Consider the following 14,206-nt stretch of genomic DNA (forward strand, 5'->3'; position numbering starts at 1 on the left):
GTGGTGCAAGAGAGCACTCGTGTCTCCCTGCAGTTTTATTTCGGAGGGGATCACAGGCTCTCCTCTTCTGTTCTGGCAGGTCAGCTCCACAGGGCACCGAGCAGAGACGCTCCCTCCATCCCTCTAACTCTTGTGTTTAAGTTATGGATTTTATTGTTCCAATAACTTTTATCTAAACGTAGTTTGGGGGGAGGGAGGAAAGAGATAAGGAGGGAGGAGGCTGAGGAAAGAATGTGCTTTTGGACTCTGCTAAGCCTCCAACTGATTGCTGGGACTTGCCGCCAGGTTTCGGCATTAACGATCCCGGAGGAGGACGTGAGGGGGGATGGCTGGAAGGGCCATGGTCTGTGAGATATGCTGGTGGGAGGAAACCTGGAGAAGGCCCGTGCAGAGCAGCCCGCTTCCCATTCCATGCTGATCGTGTGGTCTCTGCCAGCTTATCTGTTGGCAAGGAGGGACGTGACTTGGGTTCCAGGAAGGGGAACTGCGGTGGAGGTCTGAAGGGGTTGAGTGGTGGAGCGGGGCAGAGCTCAGCCTGGCGGGGGGAGAGCAACTGCTTGGATACGGGATGTCTCAGTGTGGTCCTGGTTTTGCCCTCATCTGTGTAGCCAGTCTTTGGGCAAAGAGACTATTGATCTCTGCAAGGGAGAGTTGGGGAGAGAGGGCAAGAGGCACTTCTGCGTGCTGTGGGGAAGGAGGAGGCTGGGAAAGCACCTCACACCGGACCGTGGCAGTCTGAGATGTAGTTAAGGAGAAGAAAAAATACAATTGGGAAGGCTTCTGGCTTGCCTTGGGACTTCTCTCTCTCCTAAATGTCTCCTGATGGGGGTGGGTGACCATGGGGCTGGAGCCCTGCACCTTCAGACATGTTTGATAGTTCTTGGGCTGTCAGAGAGCTTTGGTCCACCTCCCAGATCCTCACTCTGTTCTTCCATCTGCTAGTACCTTGCCTGGGAGATCTCTAAGCCTGTGATGGCTGAAGGAGAGGTCCTTCAGATCTGTGCTCTGAGCACAGCTTCTCGCTCCCTGGTTTGGTTTCAGAGCAGCTTCTCCATTGCTGGCTCCAAGGTGAAGAGAGGGTAGAAGGGAGGATGGAGGAGGGGAGGCCAAATTGTTCCAGTCTCCCAGAGGCTTTGCCTGTGGCTGCAGGATACAACTGACCATTTCCAAGGTGCTAACTTTGTGTTTGCTTCTTCCCAGACCCTAGGGATAGCCCCTCCCCAGGGGCTGGCAGGCAAGGCAGGACTGGAACCTGCATGTGAGCCAGGTTCTGGCACTGGAATATATGGAAAGTCTTGGGAGGGACCAGAAGGAGAGGAGAAATGGTGTTTTTGGGGCATACACAAGCTGTTGCCCCAGTTCAGCCCCCATGATTGAGCCTTTTTTGTTCTCTCCCTGTAGGACATATGATGGTTCTTGTGGTGGTGTGGACTGTCCCACCAAGCAGAGATTTGCAGTGGGGTGTTCCTGTAATGTCACCCTTTGGTACTGAAGCAATTGTGGCTTTTTGGTTGGCATCAGTGTGGACTCCAGTGTCCTGTTCCCAGTTCACCATGCTTGAATTTTCTTTCTGGTGTGCCACTGAAGGCTTGCATGGAGAGGGAGAGCCACAGTGAGGGCAAAGAGGGGGAGGAAAGGATGAGCTTTCTCTGTCCTATGAAACACAAATGGATGGAGAAGTATTTCTGAACAAACAAGTCTCTCGTCCTTGTCTCCTGGAAGCTGCATTATCAGAGCACTGTTGCTGTCCTCTCTTCTCCTTCCCCTTGATGAACAGGAATTAAAAATACAACTAATAAAACCCTTTTACTTTCTCCAGGAGGAGGAGGAGGAGAAGAAAGAAAGAAAAAAAAAGCGTTGAAAATGCTAAAGGACATAAAGGGCATTCATGAAAGGGTTGGATGGTGGTTATTGCAGCAGGGGGAAAAACAACATTATTTCACTGTGCAGATAAAAGGAAGTGGAAAAGCAGCATATTTATAGCTGGGGAGCCTGGATTCCTTGTTAAGCTGCTATTATCAAATTAATGTCAAAATGCATCAAACAGGCACGAGTGTTCTGGGCCCCTTATGCAAAGTGCTTGCAAATTGGTTACAAATACATTTGTTTACAGGGTACGAGGCAGGAGCAGCTAATTAGTCATTGTAGCAGGGTTGGTTTGTGTCTTTTTTTTATTTTTTACTCTTTTTTTTTTTTTTGGCAATTACACAAACAAGCTGTTCTGCAGTATAAATAGGCACGGTGTTGCAGCCCCTTTACAAGGGGATCCCATGGAATTGGTGGGATGTGGAGGGCTGGGTGTGAGTGGTGTGGAGCTCCCTGGCCTCTCCTCCCCAGTCTCCCTGTGGATGCAACATCCCTTGCTGGGATCTTGGCCCTGGGATATGGCCTGAACACCCACCTGAGAGCACTGGGAGGATGACACGTGGGTAGAAAGGGGACAGGTTGTGTTTTCAGGTTCTCTGAGGGGACTGGTGGCTGCCCCTCATGTGGGGCACAGTACTGGGATGGGGGGGCTGGAGCCAGCTCAGAACTTTGGATGTCATGAGGTTCTGGCCACATCTCAAGCTGGGGACTGGCCCTTTTGGTATGGGATCTGTTAAGGTTTGGTCTGCCCACCAGCACCACTGGGATTCACTTTGGGCCTGGGGTATTTTGGAGTGCTTTGGCTATCAGCTGCAGCAGCTGCCAGCTCGGGTTAAGCAGCAGCTTAGGCCCAGCTGGTGGGCACCAGCAGGGGTTTTGTAGGGTGCTTGGACCTAGAGAACATCCCCTGGATGGGTGATGGCATCTGCTTTCCATGAAGGAAGGGATCTGGTTTGAGCTCCCCTAGGGAAACGTGTCTTCCAGGCTTCTTTAACCAAACCATGGGCTGTGCTTCCCAAACCTGTCAATGAGGGAACCAAGCAGGAAAACTTATCTGATCCTCAGCGGTGGGAATGTCTGGGGAGGGGAATTTGGCTGGGGGGGAGCAAATGGAAACTTCCCCCTGCCCTGCCTCTTAGAGCATCCCAACCTGGGAATAAATCACACCTCTGCCACTCAGGGAAGCTGCTAATTGAATCTGCTCTGGTGGGGGAGGATAAAGCCAAGGGGGTTTTACTACCATTATTATTATTTTTAATTTACTAGAAGAAGAAAAAGAGAGAGGAAGAAACAAGTTGTTGCCCCTCTTGTGCCTGAGGCCCCAGCATTTCTTGGCAGAAGGTGTGCAAACAGCCCCACGGCTGCTGCTCTGTTTGGATTTGTTTCTGGTAAATCTGCCCTTCAGGCTGGAATAACCCTTCTGAGCAGGTTCTGCTCCACCAGAGGTGAGTTTCATGCTCTTGTAAAATGCTGCTGTGGTTTCCCTTCCCTGCAGGGGGGCAGTGACCGTGCAGGAGGGCTGTGCTCAGCAAGGCTGTTGTGCCAGTGCTTGCCAGCCAGCAAAGCCTGGGGTGCATCAGATCCTGCTGTGGTGGTGAGACATTGGAACAGGTTGCCCTGAAAAGTTGTGGATGACACTGCCTGGAAGTGTTCAAGGCCAGGTGGGATGGGGCTTTGGGGCCATAAACCGAGTACTGCCAAGTCCACCACTAAACCACGTCCCTAAGCACCACAACAGGTCTTTGAAATTCCTCCAGGGACTGAAATACAGGTGCCATTAGACCAGACACTGGGGGAACTTCATCTGAAAGGCAAATATTTTAAGGTAAAATTTTGAGAAGGACAGAAGACCTCATCCAGCTGAAGGTCAGCACTGATCCAAGAAGGGTACAAACTAGCATAAGAGGGTGGAAATTTGAAGCCTGCTCCCAGCCATCAGAGCAAGGAGACACTGGCACAACCCTGCATAAGGAAACCAGGTGTGAAACACCCAACTGCTCAGAAAAGAGCAGGATCCATTCCCTTGGCATGGTCACCAGCAATAACAGGAGATGACAGTCAAACTGGAGCCTTCACCCTGCTGTAAATGGAGACACGTTCTGATTGAAGTGACTGGGTGCTTGGTTAAATCATAGAATCCCAGGCTGGTTTGGGTTGGAAGGGACCTTAAAGATCATCTCATTTCAACCCCCTGCATGGGCAGGGACACCTCTCCAGGGGACCGTGCCTCCACGTCAGCATCTCTTCAGGTGATCACTTTCCTTTGTACCTCCCAGCAGATGAATTTGTTGGTAGGAAATGGAAAATCCACGGATGTCTGGGGGCTCTTGGCTGGAAGTGGAACTGGGTGGTGGAAATCCAATGATCTGGTGCCTCCTCTGCATCCATCCACTTGCTTCTGCAGCTCCTCCAGGGCCTGTTGCAGCTCCAAGTGTTTCTTGCACTGCAGATGGTCAATAATCACCAGAACACTGTGTCCTCCCAGGCCACGGACTCATCCCAGCGATGATTTTCCCTCTCATTCCAGGTATCACCTCCTTTCCCTGAGCTTTTCCTCAGCCCGCGATGACAACTGGTCTGAATAATTCAACTAAAAATTCAGGATGGCAAATAAAACGGGGGATAATTGCTGCCAGCTCGCAGACCACCCCCTGCCAGAGGAAGCCTAAACTCCTGGTGAATTATTTATCCGCTGGGAATGATTTGCTCAGCCCTGTTACAGAAGAGAAGCTCCTTCCCAACCTTTGCCTGCCAAATGGCCTGGCTGGGGGTGACTCTCCTGGTGCTGACTCAGCCCTTCCCCAGCAGCTCCCAGCTCCTGCTGCGTGCACCTCAGCTGGGAATTGGCTCCAGGCAGCCAATTCCTGCCCTGTGCGATTCCTCAGCTCCTCCGTGGACCCACAAGTGTGGGGCAGAGGAGCCTGCATGCCAAGCCCTGGGGTTGTCAGGACCTGACTCCTCTTTCTTGGTTTGGGGACCTCCTGAGGGATGCTCATGGGTTTAAATGCTTTAACACCAACAAAACAGTCTGTGCTGAAGACTTCACAGCAAGTGCCTCCAAGATGATCCAGGTGCCTGGGAGATCTTCCCAAGAGCTCTTCTCAGCTCCTCCATGGGTGATGGCTTCTGTGGAGGAGGACTCACTAGCATCCTGCTGCTCATTCCTCTTCCTGGGAGCACAGAGAGAAATTGCCCTCAGAGGTGAGGAGCCACCTGCCTGGGCTCATCAATCTCCATTTGCATCCAAAAAAAAAAAACAAAACAGAAAGATTTAGGAGAAGAATCAATATTCAAAGAGCATGACTCTTTTTATATATATATATAATTCTGTTTTTTTTTTTTTTTACGTTCCTCTGGGGGTGGGAAACTCGAGGCAGGTACTGGGAATAAATCCTCCCAGCTACCTGGAGGTAAATCAAGAGGAAGGTGATGGATTTATGGGAGTTTTGCCTGATTTATGCTCCTGTGTCTGGTCCCCGCAGGTCGACGCGTGGCCCCTGGGGAGGAGAAGTGCTGGATAGGAACTGGAGCCACCACCAGCATCCTGCTGCAGCCAGTGGGGGGCTGGGACTGGTGTGGTGGGACTGGATGAGTTTGCTTTTTAAGCCTTGTTCAGGAAATGTAGTGTTTGGGGGTTTTGTTGGTTGCCCCTCTCTGCTGGTGTTCAGCAATGCACGTCTGCTCAGACACCAGGCCCAAAGCAATGCCCTGCTGGGAAGTCACTTTCCAACTTGGTGGAGAAAAAGCCCTTTGAGTCTCTTTCCCCCTCCATCCTTGCTTCTCTCTTCTCCGTCCTTGCTTCTCTCTTCTCCATCCTTGCTCCTCTCCCCTCCATCCTTGCTTCTCTCCCATTCCAAGAGCTGGTGAGCACTTGCTGGCAGTAGAGTTGGTGTCTCCATGGAAGAAGGGGAAGCTCCTCCTTGGGGAGGCTGTTCTCCAAGGGCTTTTGAAGGCAATGGAGGGGCTTTGTCCTGGCTCTGGGACTCCCCTTACCAAACCATCCTGGGTTCCTGGCTGAGTGGGTGCAGGGGAGCTGTTGTTATTCCTCTCATGTAGCAGGAAGGATTTCTGTGAGTGCCATAAACCTGTCACGTGGGCAGAGCCTGGGTGAGTTCTAATTGCTTTGATTTGCATAATGAGGCAGGGCTCAGCATCCTGCTGATTTTTGAAAGACGAAAATCAAAATCAGCTCTAGATAAACAACTCTACCCCCCCTACCCCCCACTCCTAATTTGAGCTTTTTCTCCCTTCATGCGTTTGGTTTTTTTTCAGATTTTTGGTCTTCCTGGGAGCACTGTGACCACCCCCCAGGACCCCTCCCCTGGGTGCTGGGGGGGTGCTGCTCCTCTCTGCTGGCTGCAGTGGTTTGGGGGCTTTGCCTGGAGCTAGAGGTGGGGGATGTGCTGTGGAGGTGTCTGCACAGGAGCTGGAGAGGATCAGGGTGGTCCTTGGCAGGTTCAGGGCTGGAAATACAGATCCATGGCCAGAGAGGGGCCTGGCTGGGGTGTGTGGTGTTGGGGGATCTGTGACTGGACCAGGGGGTTTCCCCAGGTGGGAGGCCAGCAGATGTCATGGCAACCTGGTGTCACCACAGCCAGGCAGGGACACAGGCCAGCCAGGGCTCAGTCCCACTCACACTCCCTGAGCTGGGAGCTCAGTGTCCTGCAGCCTTCTGGGTACCTGCCAAGGAGGGATGGGACCAAGTGGGATGAGACAGGGTGGGACCCTTCCTCTCCTGTGAGAACCCCAGGGTGGCAGGAAGAACTGTGCTTGCACCCCATGTATCCCTGGCTTTGGGGGATGCTCCTGCCCTGGGAACCATGTAGTGCCTCTGCTCAGAGATGGGTCCAGGTAAAAAGACCCAGGGTGAGAGAAGAAGTCTCTGTGTGTGAGTGTCACTGAGACTGAGCCCCTGTCTGACCAGTCCTGTGCCCCTTGGCTTGGCCACTCGCTCCTGGTGGGACTGAGGAGCCCCAAACTGCTGCCACAGCCCAGGGTCCTGCCTGGTGTTGAAGGGCAGCACCAGCCCCTTCCTGAGCCAGCTCCTGCTCCTCCAAGACAAGTCTCATACTGGGCTGCTCCTGCTGCTCCTGGGGTCCCTTACAAAGTGAGCTGTTTCCCTCCCCCCAGTCCCTGGTGATACCTGGATTGGGGATACGCCCTGAACTCAAACATCAAGCAGATTGGATTTATTAATATTTGCTTTCAAAGCAGCAGAGCTCTGCACCCCCACAGCCACCAGCACCCCACGGACCAGTGCCTGCTCTCACCCTTCTCACTCTCTTGGCTCAATCACCTTCAGGCCACAGCAGGGCTAAGAGTGTTGGGAGACCCAGTTCTGGCTGCTCTCCTGACTGTGCTGAACCCACATCTCCATCCTGGACCTCCAAGGTCCCCCATTCCCATGGCCCTCATGGTGTGCAGAAGCCCCTCCAAGGGCTGGTGTGCCCAATGGGAGGAGACCAGCAACACTTCCCCCAGACCTTCCTCATCCTCCAGCACCTGGGGAAGCCAAGTAGGGCAGGATGGAGAAAAGGAGGAGGTGGAAAGAAATCTCCCCCCCCGCCCGCCAGCAGCTCGTAATGGCAGGAAAGAGAGGGAACAAGACAGGAGGGAGAGGTTGTGAGCCTGTGTGGGTGTGTGCTGGCTTTCCATCAGGCTGATGAAAGGACCTGGAGCTCTTGAAGATGGAGCCAAGGTGAGTAACCTGTGGCTGTCCCGGGGGTGGCAGGGTCGGGGGGTGGGGGGAGGCCTGTTTACTCAAGAGCAGCAGGGATGCTCTGCCAGGAGCTGGGCTGCATGGCTCTGTGGTGGCAACAGTCAAGGAAGGGACGGGTTTCAGCACCCCAGTCTGTGCTTTGAGGTGAGACTCTGGCTGGGCAGCTCCTCTTGTCAGCCCCCCAAAACAGTGGTCTGAGGAGGGGGGTGTATGGGCTGGGGGTGCAAGGGTGGGGGGTTTTCCTCCTTCCTGGGTCCCTGTGGCTGGGTGGGGGTGCTGGGGCTGGTCCCTGCTGTGGTGGGGCTCCCCAGGGCTTTGGGGAGGCAACGCAGCAGAGGGTCTGGGCAAAGGGTCTCTGTCCTGGGTGGGGGGGGCTCTTCTCCCTCCTGCTCCAGCAGCAAGAAGATTTTTCCTCCTCCCATGTGGCCAAGAAGCTCCTGTAGTCGTTGTCCAGCTCTTTTTGCCCTGGCCAGGGTGTTGCTTGCACCCCACCTGCAAATTTCCAAGGGCTCCCTCGTCAGCCCCACGTTGCATTTGGGATTTAGATTTAATTCTTATTTGTTTCTCCATAGGTTTGTCCCTGTCATTGCTGCTGCTCCCAGCCCAGCTTTCCAGCAGGTTTGCTCTGCAGTGAGCTGCATGTTGGCTATGAAATATGACAAAGCATTCATTTAAATGCACACCATGATGTCTGCGAGTCCATTAGGGGAATTAATTTGAATGGTTGGCATTTAATAAACAGCCTCGTCCCTCCTCTCCCCCCCCCCTGCCCCTGCTGCCATCTCAGAGGGGTTAAAAAGAAACCACATGTGGATATTGGAGGAGGAGGGGGCAGGTATCTGAGTCTGGGCAGGGGGGGAGTAATAAAAGAGAGCTGGGGTTATAAGAGGAATTGCAGTTTGTTTTGTTCAGGGTAAAAAAAAGCACATGTGGAAGCGGGGGGGGAGCTGAGCAGTTTGGGTTCACAGGGTGTTTGGTGTGTGTAGAAAACAGGGGGATGAAACAGTGGTGGGGCTGGGAGGGCTCCAGCCGGGGGGTCCCAGCCTGACTCCAGACACTCTGGGCTGGGGGAAGGCTGAGGGGGGCTCCGAAGGACGTTTCTCCCCATATGGTGTGTATTACAAGCTCCTTTCTAGTTGTAAAGATTAATTTAAAGCCTTTCTCACCTCCCCCCCCCCCCATCCCCATCCCCATCCCTCTTTCATTGACAAATGAACATCTGGGCTGAATGCTGCCCAGATCCTAATCAAAGCATTTTTTCAGGGCCGTTGTCTGCCTTTATGACTATCTGCTTTTTGGATTCTCTGCAGTTTCAATGCACTTGGCAATTCAGCTTGTAAATACCCCTCGCCGGGATTTATGATTCGGGCTAATGTGATTTTTTCTCTTTGCCTCTTGATTCGTTTGTTTGGTTTAGTTTAATGACATTTTCTTGTCTGTGCATAACTTAGGGCAAGAAGGGATTTTTTTTTTTTTTTCTCTTTCCTCCTCTCTTTGAGGTGGGTTATTAACAATTAGCTAAAATGGCTTTTTTTTTGGGAGGGGGCTACAATGTTGGCGGAGGCACCTGGGGGACCCAAGCCAGCCCCAAATCCCTGATGAGCATTCCTTGGAGAGCCCAACTATTTTTTTTTTGTTTGTGTTTCCTTTTTTTTACAGAAAACTTCTTTTTTGAGGTTTTGCTGAGAAAGCAGATTTCCACAAAGCAAAGCCAAGCCCTATCCATGATGCTCAAGGGCTTCTCCAGCAGGAGCCCACTATGGAAAGCCATTTGCTCCCCAAAAATGATGCTCAAACAGCTGAACAAGATGCCTGAAAAACAGGGAGTGCCATGGCTGGGATCCCGTTCCCCCCTGCCTTGATTGTTTCCCCTGCAAGCTCCAATTTGAGAGTTAAAAGATTAATATTTAAAACCTATCTGGGGTGGTGAATAGCGTCTGTTGTGTCCCAACTGCTACAGGAAAGAAGGGGCTTGAGCCTGAGGCTGGGGCAAAAAGGCAGAAAAATCCCTTTAGGGCAAATATGGGGACTTGCAGGGGACATGTCATGGGGTCCCCTGTGTTGGTCTCCATCCCTGAATGGGAAGGGGGCTGGGAAATACACAGATGATTTATTTTTTGGGGGGGTGTATTCAGAGCATATTCCTTCCTGCAGCAAACCTCAGCTTGGGCTTCCCCTTCCCTCTGGCAGAGCAGTGAGGCTGGTTATTTCCCCCAATGGATGCCTTAATTAAGGTGATTTCAGGCCATTTAAACCATCCAGGAGAGGTCTTGTTTATACAGCAAGTGCTCGGGGTAATGGCCATATTAATTGAAAATGCTCTCCTAAGTGAGAGAAAGAAACCACTGTGGTGGAAATTGCTTTGCTGCTCCTCCTTGGCTTCCCAGGACAAGGGGTAACCTGAATCCTGGAGCCTCCTCTGGTGATGCAGGGATGGGTAGGGTCCCATCCCTGGGACCTTCTCCACCTGGGGATATTGCTGGGAAACTGGAGCAGGTTGGGAATGGTGGTGGTTGACACAGATTTCCAGCTTGCAGCTGGTGTGGGTGTTCCCACCCGCAGCCAGAACTGCAGCTGGGATGTTGCAGGGAGAGCTGAGGAGCCAGGGAGCATCCGTGCTCTGGGAGGGGAGGGGTTTTGAGCAGATAGGGGTAATCCCGGGCACTGGGCCTGTTTTTCTCCAAGAAACTCTGAATTTCCCATGAATACAATGAGCCAGGATGCAGCAGGCAGGTCCCTGTAAGTGGATTGAGGGGCACAAAGAGCCAGATTCCCAGTGGGAATGGGGATGAGACGGGCCCAGCACTGCCCCTGGATGAGAGTGACCCACCTGTGCAGAGCTCTGGAGGTAGGGAAGTGTATTCCTGAGCATCCAGAGGAGCCTTTGGGGTGACTTTGAATTTCTTTGCATTATTGCTGCCAATTTTTACAGGACTTGGCACCTCCTGCCTTTTTTTCTTTCACTCCCTTCCTCCTGAAATACACCCCCCAGCAAGGAGAAGCAGGCACAGCTGCCCACCACGGCTCTTCCCAGCAATGTCATCGTTGTCCTGCTGAGGTCAAGGTCAGGGTGAAGTCCAGCCTTGGTGCACAGCTGAGCCAGCACATCCGTGGGGTGAGGGCATCCGGCGGCAGCCCCGGGGCAGGAGGTGAGGTGGATTTATGGGGCTTCATATTGACCCGATCGATCCTTGGGGAGGGAGGTGGGACGGAGGGTTGGATGCTGAGGTGCATCACGGCTGAGGAAGCTTTTTGGGGAGGGGGAGGAGGGAAGGGGTGGTGTCCAGGGATGCCGGGGAACCCTCCCCGAGGTCCCCATGAGGGAGGATGCGATACCCACCGGCTGCGTCTCCAGCCTCATCCCTAACCCCGGGTGTCAGGAAGAGCGGCCGCTGCCCTGCTCCGAGCTGCCGCCGGGTGGGGATTTGCAGCTCGACTCTTGCTCAGAAAGTCGCTCTCAGCCTTTTCTCATTTCTTGCTGGATTTAAGGCAGCTTTCCCAAATTCCTGCGCAGCCAAATCCTGGCTGGGGCTGCCGGGAAAGCCGGCCAGCAACAAGTACGTGCCGTTTCTGTACCCACAGAGCAGCCAGTATTGCTGTTATTCTGCGGGAGACGATGGTGGGATGGAGCTCCAGCCCTTCCCGGGATGTGATCCCGTCCCTTCCCGGGATGTGATCCCATCCCTTCCCGGGATGCAGCCGGCACCCTGCCCTGGGTGCTGCCCTGGGAGGGCAGTCGGGGCTGCAGCGCTGCCTCCGCTCCATCGCTGCCTCTTTATAAACCAAAAAAAAACCCCAACCAACCCACCCCATCCCAAATTCCCTAAACCTGACCCGCCCTGTGACTTCCCGCTTCCCCAGCTCAGGGAAGCACTTCGGCTTTACCCGCTCCCGATGGGATTTTACGATCCCCGGGACTTCCTGCGCTGCCTTTCAAGCGCTCCCGCCTCCTTCCCAGCAGTCGATAAATCAAACCTGTTTGTTTCGGCTTGTTCCTTCGCCGTTTCTTTATTTAGTTTTATTTCTTCCCCCCCTCTCCCCCCTCCGGGTCCCCGCGGGCTGTGAGGCAGCCCCGAGGCCGCGGTGAGGACACCCCAAGGTTGGGCTCTCCGTGTGAAGTGGCTGGGGAAAAAAAAGGGGGGGTCGGGAAAACCCGACACGACCAGGATGCGGCCCCGCATCCATCCCAGCGTCACCCCAAAGCAGTTTTATGGGCAGCCTCAGGGAAAACCCTCCGGGGGGATCCAGCAGCTGGAACCAGCCCGGGGCCAAGAGTGGCTCAGAGGGGACAGGGGGGGCTGCACCCCCGGGACGCCCCAGCCCTGGGGGGTGGGACAGGGAGCCCAGCCCACCCATGGGATGCCTGATCTGCTCTTTCCACTGTTTGCAGCGGCCTCTCGGCGTGACGGGCTTGCTGCCTCCCTGCCGCGCTCGGCTTGCCTTTTGTTGTTGTTTTTTCTCCGAAGATCTTTGGTATGAAAACATCTGGGATCTTGACCTTCCTGCGGAGCCTGCCTCACCTGAAGGCATTTCCCTCCCCCCGCATGTGTGCAGGGCTGGCCCGGCAAACCCCTACCTGGGAAGCAGCCCAGTAGCACTCCCCGGGTTGAATTTTTTTGGGGATTATTATTTTTGAGCAGCTCTTACACACCGGCGGAGGAAGCTGGGAGGGTTTCCACCTCCCGTGCCAGCTCCCTCTGTGCTGCTCTTGGCACTGCTGCTGGTGTCCCCCCAGGACCCCCCGAAGCCTCTTGGCAGGGTTTGTGGCACAGACTGGGGAGTAAGAGGGGGCTGGGGACGGGGTGTAAGTCAACCCAGGTGCTTCTGGGTGTCCCCACTGTCCCCAGAGCCCGGCAGGACAGGGCAAAGTGGGACCTCAGCTCCTTGTTGCCTTGTAGGGAGCAAGCAGGATCCACTGGGAGATTTGGGTTAAAACACTCAAGTGAATGATGCTGATTTACGTGTTCTCAGCGCTGTGCTGCCTCCTAAATGTTTCCCTCTTTTCCCTCATCATCTTTCAGAGGGTACAAATGGATCATGGACCCCTTCTGGTGGGTCCAGCCTGTCCCAGCCCTGGCTGGTCACAGAGGAAGCCCAAGGCAGCTCTATATTTAACTGAATTGGCTTTTTTAAATGTGCTTTTTATCTTGGAAATGGATAAGGAGAAGGATGCTCCTCGGTGCTTTCTGCCAGGAGCTTCTCCTCCTGACTTTTCACACCTTCACCCTTTCTCACAGAGCACCAACCCCTCTGCTGCTCTCTGGAAAGCAGATTAGGTTTTTGTTTTGGGTTTGCTTTGTTTTGGTGTTTTTTTCATTTTTTTGGGGGATGTTTTAGTTTGGAAAGCAGGATGGAAAATTACTTCCAACCCCCAAATTAGAAACAGAATAATAATAATAATAAAAAAGCTCCTTGTTTTGGAGAGGGGTGGTGTGTGTCATCCCACAGCAATGAGAAGCTCATGCTGAAGAGGAGTAAAGAGCTGTGATTTGGGTTTGTTTTTTAATGCTACCCAAATGACTGACTTGGCTCTGGGATGCTGCTCTTGCTCCCTTGGTTGCTCATCCATGGGGACAACCAAGCCACCAGGGCAGGAGACACCAGTGGCTGGGTGACCTTCCAGAGCGGGGGGAACTGTGTCACCCAATTTAGTTGTTGTCATACTTGGGTTTTGTGGAGAAAAGGGGATTTTGCCCTGTGGTTTTCTGCCCTGCTCTTCCTGAGGGGGTTTGGATGCAGAGCTGGTGTGAAGTGATGGGATGGAGGCCAAGATTTTGTCGTGGTGGGGTGGAGAGAGGCGTGAGATGGTTTCTGCTTGGGATTTTTTTGTTTTTGTTTTCTATGTTGTGGATTAGAGTGATTTCACTGTGGGTTGGTCTCTCTAAGGTCCCTATCCCCTCCAAAAAAATCAGGTCCTATGAAAACTGAGTCAGACTTGGAAAAAAGGCAGTAGGTGGCCTTGCCTGGGATGAGCCTGTCCCTGTGATCACCAGCCACTGTGGCATTGCTAGGAAAATGCTTTAAATAATACATATATTTTTTTAATTGCAGGAGATTGTCCCCATGTGCAGGAGCAGTGAGCAGGCTGCTCAGGGGCTCAAAGGACCTGGTTTAAAGGCTGAATTCTCACTGCAGATTCTTCACCCCACTTTATTTCTCTCCCTCTTGGGCGTAACACGTTGTGTGCACCCAAAGTGATGCCTGAACAGGAGTGCTCCTGAGGTGGCTTGGGGGGGGGGGACTGGTCTGCGTGGAGCCAGTGGCTGCCATTTAATAAGACACTTATTGTATGTTAAATATCAACAGCTGATAGGAAACACGTGTCCCCAGGATTAACAGCTGTGTAAAGGATAGAGCAGCGACTTCAGCCTCCAACCAGTGTGTTCCCAACGACCCACCACTGCTGCAATACCTGATAATGGGGAAGGTAAAACATTTATCCCAGATCTCCACGTCCCCACAACCTTGGGATGGGGCTGGGGACAAGATTTCCCCAGCGAGGTGATGCCCAGAGATGCTGATGGCACAGGGGCAACATCAGCTCCTTCTTCCCCCATTTCTTCCTCCCTTTCCACCTCTCCTCCACCTCCTTATTTTTTATGGGTTGTTGTAGTTTTGGTT

This window comes from Apus apus, chromosome 14 (assembly GCF_020740795.1).
Source record: "Apus apus isolate bApuApu2 chromosome 14, bApuApu2.pri.cur, whole genome shotgun sequence".
In the NCBI taxonomy this organism is placed as follows: Eukaryota; Metazoa; Chordata; class Aves; order Apodiformes; family Apodidae; genus Apus; species Apus apus.